The sequence below is a fragment of the Antechinus flavipes genome, chromosome 2 (assembly GCF_016432865.1).
Source record: "Antechinus flavipes isolate AdamAnt ecotype Samford, QLD, Australia chromosome 2, AdamAnt_v2, whole genome shotgun sequence".
NCBI classification, from domain to species: domain Eukaryota; kingdom Metazoa; phylum Chordata; class Mammalia; order Dasyuromorphia; family Dasyuridae; genus Antechinus; species Antechinus flavipes.
In genome coordinates this window covers 448633956-448656134 of record NC_067399.1, presented here as the reverse complement: position 1 = coordinate 448656134, position 22179 = coordinate 448633956, and the positions used below count along the sequence as shown (strand labels likewise).

The 22179-nt window shown below is 40.1% G+C and overlaps 1 protein-coding gene across 5 annotated transcripts in view; it reads right to left on the bottom strand.

The window, feature by feature from the left end:
* SRC (SRC proto-oncogene, non-receptor tyrosine kinase) overlaps nt 1-20677 on the bottom strand; it is a 112811-nt gene extending 92134 nt beyond the window's left edge. For 2 of the 5 annotated variants that reach the window (XM_051979337.1, XM_051979336.1), the window contains exon 1: nt 19253-20674. The gene's annotated coding sequence lies outside the window, so the exon portion shown is untranslated. Of the gene's footprint in view, nt 1-19252 lie in introns of all 5 variants that reach the window. The other 3 variants (XM_051979338.1, XM_051979340.1, XM_051979341.1) reach the window with 3 other exon arrangements.
* Between the last annotated feature and the right edge of the window lie 1502 nt (nt 20678-22179).

The following is a 22179-nucleotide window of genomic DNA, read 5'->3' as shown; positions in this document are numbered from 1 at the left end:
CAGAAGGGCAAAAGATATTTTCAGTCCCTCCAGAAAAGAAGAGGTGGGAAAAGAAAGTCATTGGAACTCAGGAGACCTGGGTTCTATTCCAGACTCTGTCATACATGAGCAAGTGACACTATACAAGTCACTACCCTTCCGTGGGCATCAGTTTACTCCTTTGTAAACCAAGAAGGGCAGATTCGTTTATGTCTAAGATCCTTTCTAGCTCTAACATTCTAGATACCTTCCCAATTGCAACATTCTGTCTTATATCACTTCCAAGTTCTGTGGATCCTATATGCAAGTAGCCTCTACTCAGCTCATCTTGCCCCACTTTTGATACCACTTACTTAGTTCTCTAAATATCCACAGTTCTTATTGTATACAAGCCCTTAATACACTGGTTCCATTATTCCACAGGCAGACCCAAAAATTGGATCCTTAAGTCTAATGATTTAAAATATCAAATGGGAATATGTGGAAACTTCAGAAATTTTGAGCCAAATTAGAAGAAGCACCTAGGAGTGGCAGTATATTAGAGGGGAAAATCACTGGCTCTAGAGCCATAGGGCTAAGATTCAGATCCTACTCTGATACTATCTGTGGGACCCACTGCAAATCACTTAACCTTCCTCATCCCCAAATTCTTCATCTATCAAATAAGAGTTGGACACTAGGTGACCTTTAAAGTTTCTTCTAACTCTAAAATTATGATCTTCATAACCATCCGATTTGTCCAGCTTAATTACCATCAACTAATTTACTGCCACAGGCAAAGGAGTAAGGTAAACCCTGGTAATAATAAAGCCTGATCCATGATTTCCAGTTTCAAAACCTCAACTACAGGCAAAGAAATTAAGAAATGAACGTCTTTCCCTTTAAATCAAATCTTGGAGTGGCCTTGGGCAAGACACAATTCTTCTCTGTAAAGTCCCTATCAGTTCTAAATCCTTTGCTTCCTATGAATTCTACTCCCAGGAATTAGCGATGGGGGGAGAAAGAAAGAGAGAGGGCAGAGGGAGGGGAGGGAGAAAGAGAGGAAGAGAAGAAGAGAGAGGGGAGGGTGGTGGGAAGGAGAGGGAGGAGAGAGAAAAAGGAAGGGGGGAAGAAGAAAGGGGGAGGGGAGGGGAGGGAAGAAGGGAAGGAGGGAGAGAGAGAGAGAGGAGAGAGAGATGCATCACTCTCAGGGTGCGTGGTCCCTTAAAAGCACTGCCAATTAAGAGATAAAGGGAAGTGGGATGGTCTGTATGTCACCAGAATGGGAGGAACATTCATCATCACCATACCTCCCTTGTGGGAAGCACTTTACAACCAACAAAGCACCTTTTATAGACACTGCTGTATCTGTCTATCATTTCTGTGGGAGAAATCAGGGGTAGGATGGATTGCCTAAGTGGTTTCAGTGGGAAGGCTTAAGCAGTGGGACACTTTATCCATTCATAGACCTCTGAAACAAGTTCACAGAAGGGCAAAAGTTTCACCTCCAGAAAAGAAGAGGTGGGAAAAGAAAGTCATTGGAACTCAGGAGACCTGGGTTCTATTCCAGACTCTGTCATACATGAGCAAGTGACACTATACAAGTCACTACCCTTCCGTGGGCATCAGTTTACTCCTTTGTAAACCAAGAAGGGCAGATTCGTTTATGTCTAAGATCCTTTCTAGCTCTAACATTCTAGATACCTTCCCAATTGCAACATTCTGTCTTATATCACTTCCAAGTTCTGTGGATCCTATATGCAAGTAGCCTCTACTCAGCTCATCTTGCCCCACTTTTGATACCACTTACTTAGTTCTCTAAATATCCACAGTTCTTATTGTATACAAGCCCTTAATACACTGGTTCCATTATTCCACAGGCAGACCCAAAAATTGGATCCTTAAGTCTAATGATTTAAAATATCAAATGGGAATATGTGGAAACTTCAGAAATTTTGAGCCAAATTAGAAGAAGCACCTAGGAGTGGCAGTATATTAGAGGGGAAAATCACTGGCTCTAGAGCCATAGGGCTAAGATTCAGATCCTACTCTGATACTATCTGTGGGACCCACTGCAAATCACTTAACCTTCCTCATCCCCAAATTCTTCATCTATCAAATAAGAGTTGGACACTAGGTGACCTTTAAAGTTTCTTCTAACTCTAAAATTATGATCTTCATAACCATCCGATTTGTCCAGCTTAATTACCATCAACTAATTTACTGCCACAGGCAAAGAAGTAAGGTAAACCCTGGTAATAATAAAGCCTGATCCATGATTTCCAGTTTCAAAACCTCAACTACAGGCAAAGAAATTAAGAAATGAACGTCTTTCCCTTTAAATCAAATCTTGGAGTGGCCTTGGGCAAGACACAATTCTTCTCTGTAAAGTCCCTATCAGTTCTAAATCCTTTGCTTCCTATGAATTCTACTCCCAGGAATTAGCGATGGGGGGAGAAAGAAAGAGAGAGGGCAGAGGGAGGGAGGGAGAAAGAGAGGAAGAGAAGAAGAGAGAGGGGAGGGTGGTGGGAAGGAGAGGGAGGAGAGAGAAAAAGGAAGGGGGGAAGAAGAAAGGGGGAGGGGAGGGAGGGAAGAAGGGAAGGAGGAGAGAGAGAGAGAGAGAGAGAGAGAGAGAAAGAGAGAGAGAGAGAGAGAGAAAGAGAGAGAGAGAGAGAAAGAGAGAGAGAGAGAGAGAGAGAAAGAGAGAGAGAGAGAGAGAGAGAGAGAGAGAGAGAGAGAGAGAGAGAGAGAGAGAGAGAGAGAGAGAGAGAAAGAGAGAGAGAGAGAGAGAGAGAATAAACAAAAAACACATGTTCTGATCCTGGCCCTGACCTGTAAGACTAGAGGCTGGAGAACAGGTGTTTTCCTGTTCTGAGGAATCTGCTGCAGCTTTTCCAAGGTTAGCAAACCAGAAGCTAAATGTCTTTCGCAAAAATGATGTTACCAAGTGGATTTTCATCTCTGGTGGCAGAAAGACAGGATGGTATAGAGTCATGGAGTGAGCTGATGTGGGTTTGATGGGACTCAAACCAACCCTGACTTCAGAGAAGTCACTTTTTTCTCCCTGAACTTCACTTTCCTCACCGTAAAATGATCAGATTTTATTAATTTTTTTTTGCATCTTGAACCCCCTTGGTTGTCTAATGAAACCTACGGACTCTTCCTCAAGATAATGTCTCAAGATAAAGTAAAAAGGAAACCAATTGTATTGAAATACATAGTTATCAATATTAAAAACAATAACAACAACAAAAATCAATTTCATAGACCTGAGGTTAAGAATCCTTGGACTAGATGAGCTCTGTGACATTTTGAAGTTTTGTGACCATCATTTGATAAAATCACAACTCTATGGGCATGAGACATAAAAGAAATATGGAGAAGATCTAGCACACTTGGGGATCCAGAGAGAGATCACTAGAAGGAGGAAGTAGGGTACTTAAAGATAGCCTGTCACCATAAAAAGGGCACTGGAGCTTCTAAAGTTTTTAGTACTAGAACCCTTAAAAACTACACTGACACAAAGTCATTTTCCCTGAGTCTCAATTTTCTTATTGGTAAAACAGGAATAACAACCTGCATCAAAAAATCATACAATTTTTGGGTTGGAAAGAACTTCGGCAGCCATCTGGTTTAGACTATATATAAAAGGAACCTCCATTATAATACAATTGACAGAATGTCACTACTTTTGATTAAAGATTTCCAAGGAGAAGAACCCACCATCATTCCATTTCTGGATAGTTCTAATGACAACAGCTTGCCTCTCTATAGTGCTTTTAAGGTTTGCAAATCACTGTACCTATATCGGTTATTTCATCTGAACCTCACAGCAATTTTATGAGGTAGGTGTTGTTAGCCTCATTTTACAGATGAGGAAACTGAAGCTGGGAGGCTAAGTGACTTGGACACACAATAAGTATCTTGAGGTAGGATTTGAACAAAGATCTTCCTGACACCAAGTCCAACATTCTCTCTACTATGCCAACTTTTTCTAACATCCAGCCCAAATGTGTATGGGGCCAAAAAGGACCAGATTAATGTCTCTTCTATCCATCTCATATGGCTACTGTAAGACTCAAAAAAAAATGTAAAATCCAGAAATCTTCTTAAAACAAACCAAAAAATCTACATAAATATGACTATAACCATTTATTTGTCATTATTTTACCAAGAACTTACTGTTGTTGACCACATGGGACCAAACTAAGCTAGCTTCTGAACAGGCAAGCCTTGAGTCTTGCTCACTCAGCATCCAGAAAATGGATCTGAGGATAGACTAAGAAGACTAGCTGGGTATACTGACTGTGGAGCCCCAGGGTCCAACAGAGAAGATACAAAATAGTTTCAGAAGATTTGGGTTTGAACATGAACTCTACCACTTACTATGCCATGACCTTGGGGCAAGTCACTTTCTAGGCCTTCATTTTCTCATCTGCAAAATGAGGGGATTTCAACCTAGATAGTCCTTTGTAACTCTAAATTTATGATCCTGACTCTAATGTTTGTAACTTGTTGAGGTTCACAAAGTATTTTTCTCCCAACAATCTAACAGGAAGGGCTTGCTAATTAAGGATCAGCAGTGAGTCTTAAACCCAGTATCCTTTCCACTAAAACCAGTGTTCTCTCCACTTTACCATACATCTCAACATGCAAAGGCAAGCAAGTGGCTCAAATCTATGAGGTGATCATTAGGGCAGCACAGTTCAGCTCATCTCAGCTCTTTGCTTTAGATGGAGCAAGAAAGTCTGGTCTACGAGGCAAGAGTCCACTTAAACTCTGGAGAGGGTAACCAATCACACAAAACGAAACAATAGCTTCAAAGAGCTAAGAGGAATTTTTTAAATAAGTTTTTTTTTAATTATTCTAAATAGGCTGGCATTGCTAATATTTGCATGATCAATTCGCTGACAATATCCTTAATATGAATGATACAATATACTGAAAATAATTCAAGATGAGCTATTTTCAAAAGCTATTAATCTATTAATTAATTAATCATTAATCTATCAGGCTACTATGGGATCAGTCAACTTTATGATAGATTTGAGAGTCCACTTCTTATCTTGTTTACTGGGAATCTAGGAAGAAAATGCATATTACATGAGAGAAGATCTATGAGGCTAATTCTCCTTGCTAGGTATACCAAGTTACAATCCTTAAGTCATAGACTTACCATCCAAATTCCACCCATCTTTGAAGGCTCAGCTCAAGCTTCATGTCCACCAAGATGCCTTCCCCTGATGTGCCAGCTCACTATGACTTCACTCCTCCTCCTCTGAGCTCTTCCAGATCTGCATTATCATGCAATCAAGTCTTTGAGGGTGAACTGCCCTGCTTTCAGATTGTTTGAAATCATTGCTATCTCCCCACTGAGTTGGTAAGATTTTTGAGAACAGCCACCATGTCCCTCTGCTTCTCTCATAACCTACACAGCATAAGGCCAAGTACACAACAGGCTCTTAAGAAAGGTTTTTGTTGAATGAGAACTCTTTAAACCCTAGGATTTGAAATTAATCAAATATGGTACCTAGTAACAGTTGTTCACGACCTAAAGCCAAATCAGGCTTCATCATGGTGGAGTGGCAAGAATCTGGGAAGGGGGTAGAGTCAGAACACCTAGGTCCTATGGCTCTGACATTAGTGACTGATTTGTAAAGATTTGAAAAGAATTGTGTCAAATCACTGACCCCTCCCCCTCCCACAGGCATTCTCTCTTGTCAATTATGAGAAGATAACTGTGGGCAACAACTCCTACAAAAAACAGGAGCCAGGAGGTGGGAGTACATGATGGCAACATCAGGTCAACACCCACTGAAAACCCTCCCACCTGCCATCTTTGGTCTGCAAGTCATCAGTTGCCAAACCCTGAGCTATACCATACAATGTGGGAATGTCCTGCCCCAGCCAAGAAATAAGAACTGAAGCCAAAGCATCCTGCTCCACTTCTGCCTGGCCCTGATCCACTTGATAGCAGGAAGATAGCAACAAGCCAAAGGGAAGATTTCTGCTATCAGAAGTTTCAAAACTTCTAAAACATAGCAGGAACCAAAAGCCTATGATCACCAAAGAGCCTGGACAATCCTTTCCCCTAATAATGGAGAATTCAAAGCAAAGATCTAGAGAATAAAAATGAGATTCATCTGAGGTATAACATTAAACAACTGGAGATACATTCTATTTAGGCATCAATTCAGAAGGCAATAATTCTGGATGCTTGTCATGTCACAGGGGGTTTCCATTCCAAAGACAGACTTTTATAATGCACTAAGCTTCTATAGTACATTCTGTGATAATGAATTAAAGACCAAATTATAGAATCAGAACATCAAAAGCTAGAAAGGACCACAAAAAATAAATAAATAGCAGACTATCAAAGCTAGAAGCAAACTTGGAACAAAAAATGTCAGAAATGCAAAGATACTTGAAACACAGAAATTGGAATTAGAAAGGAACTCAGAAATTTCAAGCTGTAAGGGACTTAAGAATATCAGATGGTGAAATAAAAAGGGGACCTTGGAACACAGGACGTTATGGTGGTGGTGGAACTGACCACGTTCAAACTTCTCATTTTACATAAAAGAAATTGAAGTCCGGAGAAGGGAAATAACTAGCCCAAGGTCACATAAGGTTAGAAGAATAGCATAAACAACAACCCAGGTCTCACCTGGTCCAATTGCTAGGGAAGGCTTTCTGAAAGAGGGAGGTCTTGAGCTAAATTCTGAAGGTTAAGTCAATGGCAGAGCTGCAACTAATAAGAATTGACATTTGCATAGCATTTGAAGACAGGCAAAGAATTTTATATAAGTGATTTCACTGGAGGCTTACAACAACCCTATAAGAAAGGTAAAATTGATATTATTAGACTTATTTTACAGATGAAAAAACTGAGGCCCTAAGAGATTACTCTCATATTTTCAGTTAGGAAGTCAGAGGGATGATTTGAACCCAGTTCTTTCCAGAATGCCCAAACAGAGCTCATTCCAATACACAAGGCTACTGTGACAATGACTTCAGCTACCTAAACTATAAAGATGTAACAACTATGTACAAATATGTAGCACATTTATTTCAAAGCACTGTCATAGCAGAGCCAACAAAACAGAACCAAAAGAACAATATATACAACTATGCAACTATGTAAATGAAGCTATTTCTAAATAGAAACAATGCCATGATGTTTCCAAGCTCAGAAAGCTTAGAAACAATGTGGCATAGAGGAAAGCAGTTGAATTTGGAGGACCCAGCTTTGACTTTGCTTAGCTATATCCTGCTTGGGTCACCTTGAAGGGGGTTGGGGGGAAGGGGGAAAAGGGGGAGAAGGAGGGTAGTGTCATTTAATTCCTCTGAATCTGAGTTTCCTCACCTGCAAAATGAAGGGGATAGAAATCTAAGGTCCCTTCCTTTTCAAATATCTGTGAAACAAAGTGACCTAAGAGTCCTCTCAATTCAAAGCCCACCTCTGCTATTTGATATTTTGATGACCTTGGGTTGGTTCCTTAATCCTTTTGGGTCTTATTTTCCTTATCTGTATAATGAAGGAGTTAGGCCTGTAGCTCATAAACTTTAAAAAAAAAAAAATTGATAACTGTATTTCAATACAATTTTGGTGCCCCTTGGGATTTGATGCACTTCATTTAATGTATTTAAAAACATGATTGTGAGAAGGGGTCCAGTTATGTGACTCTATATGGGATTGCAAAACACAGTTTAAGAAGCTTTGGCCCAGAGGACGTCTAAGGGCCTTTCCAACTGTAAATCTACAATGCTACAATGACATCAGTAAAAAAAAAAAAAAAAATCTGTAAATCATACTGTCCTTTCTTTTAACAAAAAGAAAAATACTAAAGTATGAGGGGCATTATGTATTTTCTTTTTTTAAAATTTATTTATTTTTAATACACAATACTTTATGAATCATATTGGGAGAGAAAAATCAGAAGGGAAAAACCATGGGAGAGAAAAAAAACAAAACAACAACAAAAAAAAGAAGTGAACATAGCATGTGTTGATTTACATTAAATCTCCATAATTCTTTTTCTGGATACAGATGGCATTTTCTATCCAAAGTCTGTTGGTACTGTTTTGGATCACTGAACCACTGAAAAGAACCAAGTCTTTCACAGTTGATCATTGCATATTCTTGATGTTATTTGTACAATATATTCGTGGTTCTATTTGTTTCACTCAGCATCCATTCATGTAAACCTTTCCAGGCCTTTCTAAAATCAACTTCTTCATCATTTTTATAGAACAATAATATTCCATTATCTTTATATGACACAACTTATTCAGCCAATCCCCAATTGATGGGCATCTACTCATTTCCCAAATCTTTGCTACCACAAAAAGAGCTGTTACAAACATTTTTTGCACATGTGGGTCCTTTTCCCTTCTTTATGATTTCCTTGGGATACAGATCCAGCAGTGGCACTGCTGGGTCAAAGGGTATGCACAGTTTTATAGAGGCTGTTATATATTTTCAATTGTAATCATTTATGTTACTTTTTGATTCTGTACATTGTAGAAAATTCAATTGAGAATTTTTTATGATGTATTGAAACAAATTTATCAATATGATTTTTATAGTTCAATGCTGTCACTTTAGGTGTTTCATTTTCTCTTTACAGCAAACCCTAGTAGGTGGGTGGGGATAAAAAATCACTAAATCTCTGTTTTAAAGGCAACTGAGGAGTTGAGAGAAGTGATTTGTCTGAGATACTTATGAGATAGTAGTACAGATAAGATGTCTTCACTGGCTGTTTGTGGCTAAAAACAAATTCTTTTTCCTTTAGTTTGTGCTCTAACTCTAATTATTAGAATTAATATATATACCTTAATATAGTAAAATTGTGTTCTCTTTAATATATTTTAACAATTTTTATTTTACACATATAGTACATACACATACATATATAGTATATACGCATACATATTCATATGTCTGTGTAAAATAAGTTTTACAGTTGTTGCTCAATTAAGTCCAATTCTTTGGGATCCCACTTTGGTGTTTTCTCCGATTCATTTTACAGATGAGGAAACTGAGCTACTTGCCCAGAGTTACATAGCTATAGTAAGTGTCTACTGCCAAATTTAAATTCAGGTTTTCCTGACTTCAGAGTCAGCAATCTAGCCACTGCACTACTTATTCACCTAACAACAACATTCAGGATTACAAATCTTTCACTAAATCAGGAAGAACCTCCTCTAAATTAATCCACATTATAGAAGTCTAGATATATTTTGAGAAATCTGGGGAATAAGGAATTCACTAAGATGAATTATTCTTAAGAGGCCTTTCCTTCATTTGATATCATGGACTGTACAGTATATTATTGCATTCATTATTAAAAAAAAAACTGGAGTCCCTTTATGTGGAACCCAAATATTGTGGATGAGCTGCTAGTGACAAGAGTTCACATAACAGTGCTCTCCTACCTTTCACCAAGTACTTCTGGTTAAGAATAAATGAAGACAGGCTCTCAGAGGGTAGCTAGGTAGCACAGCAGAGAGGCAGGCTTGGAGTCAGGTAGACTTATCCTCCTTAGTTCAAATCTAGCCCTCTGCAAGTCACTTAACCCTGTTTGTCTCAGTTTTCTCATTTGTAAAATGGCAAACCATTCTAACATCTCTTCCAAGAAAACCCCAGATTGGATCACAAAATGAATTTACTGAACAATAATAAGGCTCTCAGAACTGACAAGGGACACAAAGATCAACTGTTCCCAACTACCTTGATTAACAGAGAAGAAAAACTAAGCCTTCAGAGAAATGACTTAAAGACAAATAATGATTCCCAGGCTCAAGCATGCTGCTGGGGATGGGTGTAAATTGGGGCCTTCTTAGTCTGTAAATTCCAAGTAGATTTTTTTTCTTATGATTATTACACTCACCCCATAGAGCCTCAAATGATAGGATTTTGAATTAAATGAGAGAATATGAGCACAAGCTCTCTATATTTCCTCCCTTCCTTATTACATTGAGTTCTGCCTTTAGAGGCACCACTAAACAAGTCACTTCTCTAGAAGTCTCAGTTTGCTCCTCCATAAAATAAAAAGCTGGACTAAGGCATATTCAAGGTCCCCTCCAGTTCTGAAATTCCATACTCTAAGGTTCCTTGTACTCTTGACATTCTATTTCAATAAAATCAATTCAACAAACATTTATTAAGCATCTATTATGGGCAATACACAATGCTAGGCACTGAAAAAATGAAAAGGTATAGTCGTTGCCCTCAAGTAACTTACTACTAAAATCAAAAGATCCACCAGAATTAGTTAGGATGTCCTAATAGCCTATGCTCTAAAGCTCTTCATAAAAGGACCCACATGTGCAAAAGTGTTTGTAGCAGCCCTTTTTGTAGTAGCAAGGAACTGGAAATTGAGTGGATGCCCATCAGTTGGGGAACGGGTAAATAAGTTTTGTTATGTAAATATAATAGAGTATCATTATTCTATAAGAAACGATCAGCAGGATGATTTCAGAGAGGCCTGGAGAGAGTTACATGAACTGATGCTGAGTGAAGTGAGTAGAACCAAGAAATCACTGTATAAGGCAACAAGATTATGTGATGATCAATTCTGATGGATGTGACTCTTTTCAACAGAGATAATTCAGGCCAATTCCAATAGACTTGTGATGGGGAGAGCCATCTGCAGCCAGAGAAAGAACTATGGAGACCTAATGTAGATCACAACGTACTTAGTATTTTCATTTTTGATGTTGTTTGTTTGCTTGCAGTTTTTTTCTCATTTTTTCTTTTTGATTTGATTTTTCTTGAGCAGCATGATATATGTGGATATATGTTTAGAAGAACTGCACATGTATAATCTATATTGGATTACTTGTCTAGAGAAGGGAGGGAGAAAAATAATGGAAGACAAGGTTTTGCAAGAGTGAATGCTGACAACTATCTTGGCATGTATTTTGAAAAATAAAAAAACTATTATACAAAACATTTTTAAATGAAGTTCTTCATAGTTCTAACATTGTTTATTCTATGTTCTAAGTTCTATTCCAGTTCATCCATTATTTGTTCTAAGTTCTAAGGTTCGTTCCAACTCCTATATTTTATGTTCAAAGTTTCCTTCCAGCTCTGATATTCTGGGATCCTAGTCTCTTAATGAGTTAGGTTAATCATTATACTTATAATCTAGTTTACTCTATCAATTTGCTTAGTAAACTTTTTTTTTAAGATAAAGCAAAGTAAAGTTCCTGCCCCAACTCTGACCCTTTCTCTATTGATAGAGTCTAAGTTGATGAGGTTTTGCTGTATTGAGAGTATTAAGCCTGTGTGGTAAAAGAGGGCTTGTATTAAGGAAGTCAAAGAAGATGAGGGCCATTGGAGTTTTTGACCTAGGACAGACAACAACCAGCATGTATAAGGAAATGCTGCTTAAGCCTGGAAAGGAATCAGACAGCTCTCTGTCCTGGGGCCCAGGACACATCATCCTGGCTGGAAGCAGCAATAAACTTTCCAATAGAGATGAGAGAGGGAGGGAGAGGGGGAAAAAAGTCCAAAAAAGTCAGATGTAATGTGGGGAAGTGATGTCATGTGGGAAATTGTACTCAAAGATAAAGGAACAAGTGATTTTACAGACAGTGCAGGAAACAATGTAGCTTTAGTTAGCCGGCAAATTTCCCCCAAATGGTGCCAAAAAGCAGCAATTTTTAGAAGTGGCCTTTTAAAAAGAGCTCTATAGAGCTGCACAGGAAAAAAGGGACTCAATTTAGTACTTCTCTCCAATGGGCCTTTGGGAAGCTGTCCTGCTCCTCCATGGTTTATTGCTGCTTGAATTCACCACCCAAGCAAGAGACAAAAACAGAACTGCTCTTTTAGAACAGGACAATCTAGAATCAGAACTAGAAGAGATATTAGAGAATACAGACTCTTAAAGCTGTACAGAATGTTGACACTGAAAGAACTTAGAACATAGAATGTTAGAGATGGAAGAAAATTTAGGACATACAATGCTAAAATTGGAAGAGAAAGATCTTAGAAAATGAACTATCAGGGCTGGGGAGGAACCTTAAAATATAGACAGTGAGAGTTGAAAGGAATCTTGAAACACAGAATATAAAAAAACTGAAAGAACCTTAGAACAAAGGATTTTAGGCCTAAGAGAGCAAGGTGGAAGCAGAGCTATTATAATCTAGGTCTCTCCAATCTCAGCAGTGCCCTTTCCATCTCCCATGTCTATAGCCCATATAAGCCTCTCTTTAAAGAGAATTAGTTTTGAGTAGTCAGAAAGGTGAACAGGATGGCGGTGGGGAGTGGGGAGGAGGAGTTGGAGATGTACCCAGTATGAGACAAAACGTGAGCTAGGAAGAAACTGAGAAGTCCATTGCAGTGAAGGGATATAGAAATTTCATGAAGCTTGGGGGAAGAGGGAGCGGCAGAGAGTGGAAAGCTCAAGCTCACAAATAAAAGCACTCAGGAAAACTGAATTTTAAGTCAAACTATCCATGAAGCACAAATGATTTTCCTTTCCTCTGTAAACTTGGTGGATATGATTTCTAATCTGTCAAATGCCTCACTCATCAGAGCCAAGCATATCCAGGCACTGAAACTGGGAAAACTTTTGCTACAGCTAAGAGCCCACTCATCCTTTCCCACGAAATAATAGCATTTTAAAAGTCAGGGCAGCAAGACATTCGGTGCCATTATCAAAAAAAAACTAAGGTACAAAAAAACAGAAACCTCAGATTAGGAAGCGATACGGTGTGATGGAAATTTCATTGGGCTCAGAAATCTCGTTCAACTTGATTAATTCAGTTGAACAAGCATTTTTAAAGTATTTATACTGTGCTATATGCCATGAAGGTACAAAGATTTAAAAAAAAAAAATTATAGTCTGGCAGAGCCAACAGAATTACTTCAACTGGTTAGAATTCCTAATATAGGAAGGGCACAGATTGCTGGCCTCAGTCAAAAAACAAACAAACCAACCAACCAACCAACCCTGAGTTCAAGTCCCATCTTTGATACATTTGCAGTGGCAAATCATTTAATCTCTCTGTGAGTCTAGGTACCTCTCTAAGATAAAAAAGTGTCAAGTAGCTGCTGATTACCACTGGATTCATTCCCTTACCCAGAGAGCCTTATAAACTCTGAAACCTCCCTTCTTCTCCCCCCAAAAATGTTTAAGTCACATGAGCAGTGTTTTTGAGCTGTAAACAATGAAAGACTAGCTAAGTCCCTTCTCCTCTCTAAACTTGTTTCCTCATCTATAAAATGGTAATTTTATTTGCAAGTCTACTAAGAAGAGCTTTTCATAAAGAAAGCAATCAGAATACCTTATAACACTAGAGAAATGGGAGCCCTTCTTAACATCATTATCATTATTGTTATCACCATCCTAGTGTATCACAGGGTAACTACTAAGTGACATGGACAGGGACTTGCGATCTCACTGATATGAAGAACGCCCAGGTAAAGAAACTCCCTCTACCAGGACAAGTTGGCAATTTCTCTGCAACTTAAAAAGTTTTAAGAAATTATATGGACACATGATTCACTTCAATTCAATAAATATGTAATAAGTGCCTACTGCAGGCTCTCCAAGCACCTGATTTGGACAGGGGATTGTGAGGGTCCAGTGGGGTGAACATTAAGGAGTTTCAGGTCTATTAGAGGGAAATCCTAGAACAGTTAGATAAAAATGCAAAGCAGTTAATAGTAGATCATTAAAAGGTCAGGGGATGCACAGAAATCAAGGAGATTCACTAAGCATTAGGGTGGGTCAGGAAGGCCTCTCAGAGGACTAGGCATCTGAGACAAATCTTGAAGACCTGTTATACTCTGGAATCAGAAAAGAAGGGGGAGGGCACTGAAAAGAAGGGAAGAACATGAGTCAGCCTCAGTGCTCTGCACATAGTAGGCACCTGAGTAACACTCTTCAGCCTCAATCTGAATCATCATTGTGAGGAAAGCATTTTTTAAATCTAAAATGTTAGTCCAAATGTTAGTCATCATATTGATTCCTTGTCAGTGTCCCCTTTTTTTCATCCTATTCTTTCTCTCTCTTGGTGCCTTTGAAGGCAGCTCCCTCTGCCTACCTAAAATTTCTTCTATTCCACCACACCCCACTCCAGCTGTAGAATATTTATCCTCAAGGCCCAGGTCTTAGGCTTCCCACGGAGCCTTCTTTCCCCACCTCCCCACCCCCACCTCCCAATGGAAGTGATCTCTTCTTCCCAAATTCCTCTTTTTTATGTAAAAGCCTTTAGAATATCTGGACTAGAAGTAATCTTAATGCATATCTAGTCCTTCACCTCCCATCAGGATCATGAAGAACAGGACACAACTGAAACCACTGAACAATAATAACAAATAGATTACCAAAGACTAGTAATGATTTACCCAACATTACACGAGTAGCAGAGACAGAACTTGAACCCAGGTCCTCTGATTCCAACTCCAATGGCCATTCCACCACACTACAGTGACTTTCCCTATCTACCCTACCCCCCAACCAAGGATCTATGCCTTGGAAGTAAGGTAGCACCAAGCATAGCAGCACTCTTTCATGGAGCAGAAAGGGAAGTTGCTAACCCTGAAGTCCCTGGAGACATGTACAAACTAGGGTCTGATTTTTATCACCAGTGCAAATCACCTGCCTTCTGAGCTTTAGTTTCTTCTTCTTCAAGGTGGCACAGGATAGAGAGTACTAGACCTGGAAGATTCATTTTCCCAAATCTGTTCTCAGACACTTATTAGTAACTGTGACAAATAAGTTTGTTACTTAATTTTGTTTGCCTCTATGTTCTCATTTGTAAAATGAGCTGGAGAAAGATATGGCAAACCACTCCAGTATCTCTGCCAAAAAAAATTCAGATGGGATCAGGGAAAGTCGGAGACAAGTGAAATGAGTAAACAACAAAATTCAGTTTTGAAAGTGCTCTATAGATATATATTTAAATATACATACATATTATATATACACATATAAATAATTTGATCTGTAAAAATCTTATATGTAAAATCAAAATAATAATTTTAGCACAGATCTATTATGAGGCAAGTGTTACAGAAATAAGTCATTATCATCAAATAATAAGCACTTAATAATAGTTGAGACATATAGAACATCAAGGCTTGCTGAATGTTTACATTCATTTCTTATTTATAACTCACAACCATGTGGTGAGGAAGGTACTGAATGTATTATCACTCCCATATTATAGATTTGGAAACAATAGTTCAGAGGTTAAGTGACTTAGCCACAGCTCTAAGTGTCAGATGAAGGTTCAGCTGCTGAAGTTCAAAAGTCTCTGCAGCATGACTCCTCAATTAATATCGAAGACATTAGGCTTCCCTAAGATAATAGTATTTTAAAGGGTTATTGAATATTGCGGCTAAAAAAAGAATTTGAACATCATTTAGTCCGTTCTTCATTTTAGAGGGAAATAAGCTGAAGCCCCAGAGTATAAATAATTTGCCAAATAGTAAATGGCAGAGCTGTGAGATTCAAACTCAGGTCTTAGTCCAAATCCAGTATTTTGTTCCGGTACACCCATGATGCCAGCTATGAAAGGTGGACAGAGTTTTAGATATGAGCATAAATGAGTCAAAAGAGATGCGGAGACAAATCTCCCCTACTACATAGAACTTAACCTTTCTGAGCCTATTTCCTCATTTACAAAATGAGGTTAATTAACAGTACTTCTGTCACAGGATTGTTGGGATGATCAAATGAGGAAATGTTTATTAAGCTTTAAAGAAACATCTACCTAAAAAGAGGCACTACAGGGTAGTGGACAAAGAGCTGGCCTTAGAATCAAGAAGATCCTAGCCTTTGCTAAAAACATTAATGTCATTAATCTCTCAAAGCCACATTGCAACTCTCTATAACTATATATTTCTCAAGAGTTGCTGATCTGCATTGTTAAAATTTGCACTTCATGCCCCCTCCCTCAAAAAAGAGATAAATAAGTATAGAGACACATATACATAAATATGCATATATATGTATACACATATTTAATAGCTTTGAAATACACTAATGGTTTTGGGTTACCCTATGTGTATATACACGTATATGTATGTGAGTTTGTAGTCATGTTGTGTATGTACATATGCAAATATGTATTTTTTTATGTTTTCCATGCTCAGAAAGAGACCCAATGATCTAGGGATAGAGATAGCACGCTGATAAGAGCACTAGATAAGAGGAATAAGTCCAGGATTCTAGTCCCAGGTTTACCACTAGCTGAACAAATCACTTTCTCTGGGTTTCACCTGTAAAATGGGGATAATAGCTCTTATCAGGATTATTGTAAGGATTAAATGAGAGATAACAAACGTGAAAGCTTTTTAAAAAGTATAAGGTGTTGTTCAAATGTCTGGTCAAGTTACCCTGTCTTCAAAAGAAAAATAGCTAAGAAAGCAAAAGGGGATTGACAATGGGCAAGAGCCCCAGTGGGTCTGGCAGACACTGCTGGCACCCAGAATATATTCAGTTCCCAAGAAGGGCTATTTGAGGAGCTGCCAGTGCCCTCTACCCACTGTCTGGCTCACTTCGTCTCAAGAAACTTGACCTTTGGTTGAGAACTCAGACCACAGAATCCACAAAACCAACTACTAACCATTATAGGATTTTAGAGTCAGGTAAAGGCCTTAAAAATCATCTAAAATCAATTGCTTTTAATAAAAACAAGCACATCCATCTCAAAAAATAATAAATAAATAAATTTAACTGCTTTTGTTTAATATATGAGTAGCCTAGGGCCCAGAGTGATTGAAAGTCAGTGATAGGAATCAAACACAGACTCTGAGGATTCCAAATCCAGCACCTTTGCCATGTTACCACTTCTCATCCATTCTTACTATGCACTGTTAATAAAGCTTCTTAAGAAAACTTCAGGGCAAATGTACAATTCTGGGGTGAGGTCCCAAGCTCAGCTCAGAAGGGCTTGTTTCCCAGTTACCTTCTCACCCAATCCCACAATCAGTTACACCTCTAATATATCCCTGACTCTTCTCTTCCATCCCTTTAATGTCTATCCTGTAGAGAAACAGTGTTGTATGGGGGATAGAGAACTGGCTTCCAAGCAAGGGAGATCTGGGTTAGAATCCTGCTCCTGACATACATTGCTTGTGTGACCCCAAGTAAGTCATTTCACTTCTCATTATTCTAGGAAACTGTAAGTTCCAGGGAAAGTGCTTACCTCTTTTATGAACCCCCTATACCAATGAAATGACATTGCCATACTCTAGGCTAGTCTACTTACATGTACCTAGAAAGCCCTGGAATGAAGTCAAGGAAAATCTACCCCACCACTTCCAAGACAAATGCTATGATTCTAGATTCCAATGGAATCTATATTGTTCCTAAAAATAAACTAGGGATCTTGAAGGAAAGAAGGAAAAAATAAGTATAACGTGCCTATTACATGCCAGCGCCATGCAAAGCACTTTTACAAATAGTGTTGTTCCTCACAACAATCCTGTGAGGGAAGTGCTATAATTAGGTCCATTTAACAGATGAAGAAACTGAGGCATACTGAGACTTGTTCAGTAAGTGTCTGAGGCTAGATTTGAATTTGTCTTCCTAACTCCAGACTTTTCAAGATCATATAATTCAACCCTTATTGTAATGAGGAGACAGTGGCCCAAGGTTTCAATGGACTTGCCCAAGGTCAAAGGAATAACAGAAAACTGGGATTCAGATCCAGATCCTGTGAAACCAAATAGTGTGAGAGTTTTCCACTTCACCATAGGACTTTATGGGTAATAAAAAGCTTTCTTCATTCTAGCCTCAGAGACCCTTAGAGAATCCAAGGATTTCTAATCTCCATTTTACAAATGAGGAAAACTAAGGTTTAAAGAGGTTAAGGGCCTTGCTCATAGCAAGAAGTGGAGCTGGGTTTTGGCCCTAGCCAAGGTTTTGGCCTAAGGGTTATGGCTCTAGACTATGCAATCCTTTGGATTATTGGAACACCAGAATGCACATGTGCTTTTAACATGCCCACATGCAAATGGGCTCTTACCTCACCTCCACCAACCCCATCTAACAGATGATTTACTTCATCTCCCCACAATAAAGCCCTCCCATCTGACAGCCCAAACAGCAGATCTCCCAAATGCAAATCAATGGACCCAAAACTTTTCTGAACTTGGCTAGTCAGCCTTGAGATCTGGGATCCAGGATGAGGCCCGTTTCCCCTAACAGTGTTTATAAACATATCATTTAAAATGGACGAAGCTCAAGACAAAACTCTCTGAGTGGGAAATGCTCAATCCTGAATACTGAGTGGTTCGAAGATTCATTTCCATGGATTCCCCTTAACTGACCAAGTTCAAAACCAAGATAAAAACCCGGGGAGAGTAACAAATAGGGTGGCCTGATCAAGGACCCAAGAAAGACTAATCCCAGGAGACTGGAGAAAGAAGGTTCACAAACGGGGCCTAATTGTGCTGAGCTGTAGCGTTTAAAAAACAAAGACCCTCTGAAATGAAGTTAAGGGGGGAGGGGAGAGAGAGAGAAACAGACTAGAAGACTGTAATGCATCAGGGATATTAATATTTCATATTCTGCCCCAGATATGACTGAGGGTTTTTTCTCCCTGCCTGGTTTTCCCAAGTGATTTGAATAAATGAACTACAGAAAGTCTTTAATTATCCAGCTCAGCCCTGACATTCCCTAGTCAATCTCGCATTGCAATACCTCACAGCAATCCCAACAAAAGGGCTCCTCCATAGAAACCGGTCAGTCCCTTTTCTCGCGGATATTTTGAGCTCCCTTACTCCGCTGAGAAGGCAAAGGAGGCCGGATTCCTCTAAAACCATGAATTCCTCAACGCCCCGACATTCCGGAACCAAGCCGGGCCAGAGTTTGAGCCAAAAGGGCCCTCTGGAGGGCTTCGGGGCCCTGCAAGAACCGGAGAGCCCCAGGATCCGATTTACGCATTTGCTCGCCAGGCTAGGAATGATTCTAGCGAGGAAGGCGCGATGGGAAATGTGTCTGCCGATTCTCCGAGGCGGGTGGGAAACAAAGCCGGGGTCAGCTTCCCCGTGGCCCCTACCAGGGAGAGGTTTGGGCAACGCCCCCCAATACACACACACACACACACACACACTCTAAGACAACGCCCCCCCAACACACACCCCCAGGACAACGCCCCCCCCCAACTCACTAAAACAACACACACACACACACACACACACACACACACACACACACACACACACACACACACACACGCTTCAGCATTCCCCTTCCCCCTCTACACCCCAGACAGCGCGCCTAAGGTGAGGGAGACAAGGAGGAGGCGGGGAGGAGGACTCTCTTACCTTCTTTCCTCAAGAAAGACAGTAGATCTCTTCCTCTTCCTCTTCCTCCTCGCCCCCAATCCTCCCGCGACACCCAGACTGGCTGGCTCCGGTGGGGAGAATGAATTATCGGTCGGAGAGAGGAGGAGGAAAGGCGGCCGAGGGAGGGAGGGGAGGGAGAAAGGGAGGGGAATGAAGGAGGGGAAACGGAGGGAGGGAGGGAAGGAGGAGAAAGAGGAGAAAGAAGGGAGGGGAAAAAAGGAGGGAGAGCAGAAAGGAAAATTCTAAGTGCTCTTGGTAGAGAGGAGATGGACCAATAAGGGGGAAGAGGGGTTAGAGAGGGGGATCCCAGCACTGGGAGTGTGGGATAGGGATCAGGGTGCCAGGAACTAAGGGATAGGGATCTGGGCTTCTGAGAGAGCAGCGAAGAACCGAGGGTGGAAGGCGCGGAAGGGGGAGGAGGAGAAGGGAGTGGAGCTCGCGAAAGCGGGTTAGAAATGGGGGTGGGGGACTTAAGGGGCGATAGAGAATTAAAAGGTGAGGAGGAGATGGAGACTCGAAGGAAAAAGATCTCAGTGGTGGGCGCGGTGCACCCGCCCACCCCTTAGCTGTAGCTGTTGGCGAGGAACTATGAGTACTGAGCGCAGAGCAAGCTTCGCGGTCGCGGGGTAGATGGCTCCGCTCTCCCCGGTGCAGAATTCAGGTCGAGGGTCAGAAGACCGGGTCCCAGCAGGGAAGAGAAGGGAGAGAAACCCAGCTAGCGCCCCTACATCCACCACCTATGAAAAGGGAAAGGGATAAGGGGAGATCGAATCGGAGCCAAAAGGAGGTCAAGCCCTTCTGCCTCGAGACTAGTAGCCCAGTCTCCCTTGTCCCGTTTTGAAGATTGTCTCTCACGGCTCCCTTCGCGATCGCCTTCTCCACCTCCTCCACTTCCCCTCCCCTCACTCTCCTCCCTAGGGGGGAAGGGGGGGAAGAAAAACTCTAGCGGAATATGGCAGCAAAACCGGAAGAAGCTTGAGGAAGAAATCCCCCTCCCTTCTTCTCATCCTCCCTCCTCCCATTCCCCAACCCTTACCGCTCCCCCATTTCCATCCCCGACTCTGGCACGGCCTGAAATGAGCTCCGAGCTGGGAACCGAAGAGGTAACCCCCCTTTCTCCCTGTGGATGGGGCTGCTGGCTGCAGTTGGGCTGGCTGCCTTATCTGCTCCTAGTTCCCACAAACCAGAGGCCATGGCTTCTTCAAGTAGTCATCTTACTGCTCAGTTACCCCCATCCTTTCCCCAGCATCTATCAACACTCTTTTAACCGTAAACCTCCCCCAAGAAGGGGGAAATAGCCCTAGACCTCCAGTGCTTCATTACTGCTCCCACGTCTCCCAACTATACATTGTCTGATAAAGAGATCCTTGAATTGATTATATACACTGATCTTTATACACAAAAAAATCATTATAATAACATTAATTATTATAAATACAAATAATGCCTTAACTTATTTACACAGCGATTTTACATCCATTTTAACATTTGGTCTTGTGAAATGGTTAGAACATATTATTACAAACTTATTATTACCCTTATTTTACAGAGGTTTACTTGAGGAACTAAAATGCCTTGCCCTAAGGTGAGTTTTTTATGTTTTTTGTTCTCCTGAACCCCTTTGGCAGTCTGGTAATATCTATGAATGCCTTCTCAAAATAAATTTTTTAATGCACGGAATAAATAATATCTAGCAAAGTACTTTACAAATATTATCTCAAATGATCCTCATAACAACTCTTAATGGAAGTTGCTATTATTATTCACATTTTATAGTTGAGAAACTGAGTCAAAGAGAAATTGTGACAACCAAGGTTGTAGAGCTACAAAGTGCCTGAGACTGGACTAGAACTCTTATCTTCCTAAATCCAGGCCCAGAATTCTAACCACTGTGTCACCGCCACATTATAAAAGAAATCTTTTTTTTTTTTTTTAAATAAAGTCTGAAAAAACAAGCATATAGCTTGAAAGAAAAGGTTTGAGAAGTTGTTCTCAGGCCAACCCCTTTAGTTAGGCGATAGATCCACAGATCTATTTGAACATCTTTTTGGACTTTTCCACTGTATTGATTGTGCTGGCAATATTTTTAAAAAGACATCAATAAAAAGCATTTTAAATGTGTAAAAAATAAAATATAAAATAAAAATAAGATCTAGGTCCTTGGTTAAGTCTCATCTGCTTAAGGTTAAACAGCAAATGAGCTTTAAGTCTGGAACCTCTTTCTAGGAGGCTCCCTAGCTCCAGCTTTTCCCACTTAGCCACCCAGGAGCTCAGGAAAGGAAGGAAGAATGATTTGAAATTTTTTTCTAGTTTGAAGGACACTTCCCTCCCCAGGCAAAAAATAATTATTATAATTAGCTGCCTTGCATTTACACTGAAAGTAGCAAGAGTCAAGCAAGATGGAGAGAGCTGGAACATCTATCTCCAAATCCTGGACTTTCTCAGCAAAGTAGGCTACCTTCTTTTCATTAATTCATACAACAAGCATTTTTTATCCTACTAGTATGTACAAAACATTGCTATACTGGCTGGGGAAAGTACAAAACTTAGAAAAGATTGATTTTTTCCTGATCTCTGCGGCACTGATCCGTCTCATCCAGTGCATGGTTCCTCTTATTATATCCTCATTTGTTCCTCCTTTTCTAGTAATGAAATTGCTTTGCTTGGTCCCAAGCACAAAGATCCATGGAAAAATTCATCCACTGGAAAGGTAAGGAAGAGGCTTCAAGTAAGGGAGGAGTGGGAAGATCAGGATGGAAACAGTTTAAAAAAGCAAAAAAGAGGCAGAGAATTTTTAAAAATTAGAATTTAAGATGAAAATTTAACCACAGAATTAAATTCTAGCTCCTTGTTCTGGAATTCAGAGTCCTGTAAAATCTGCCTCTGTATAAACTATCGAGGGCAAG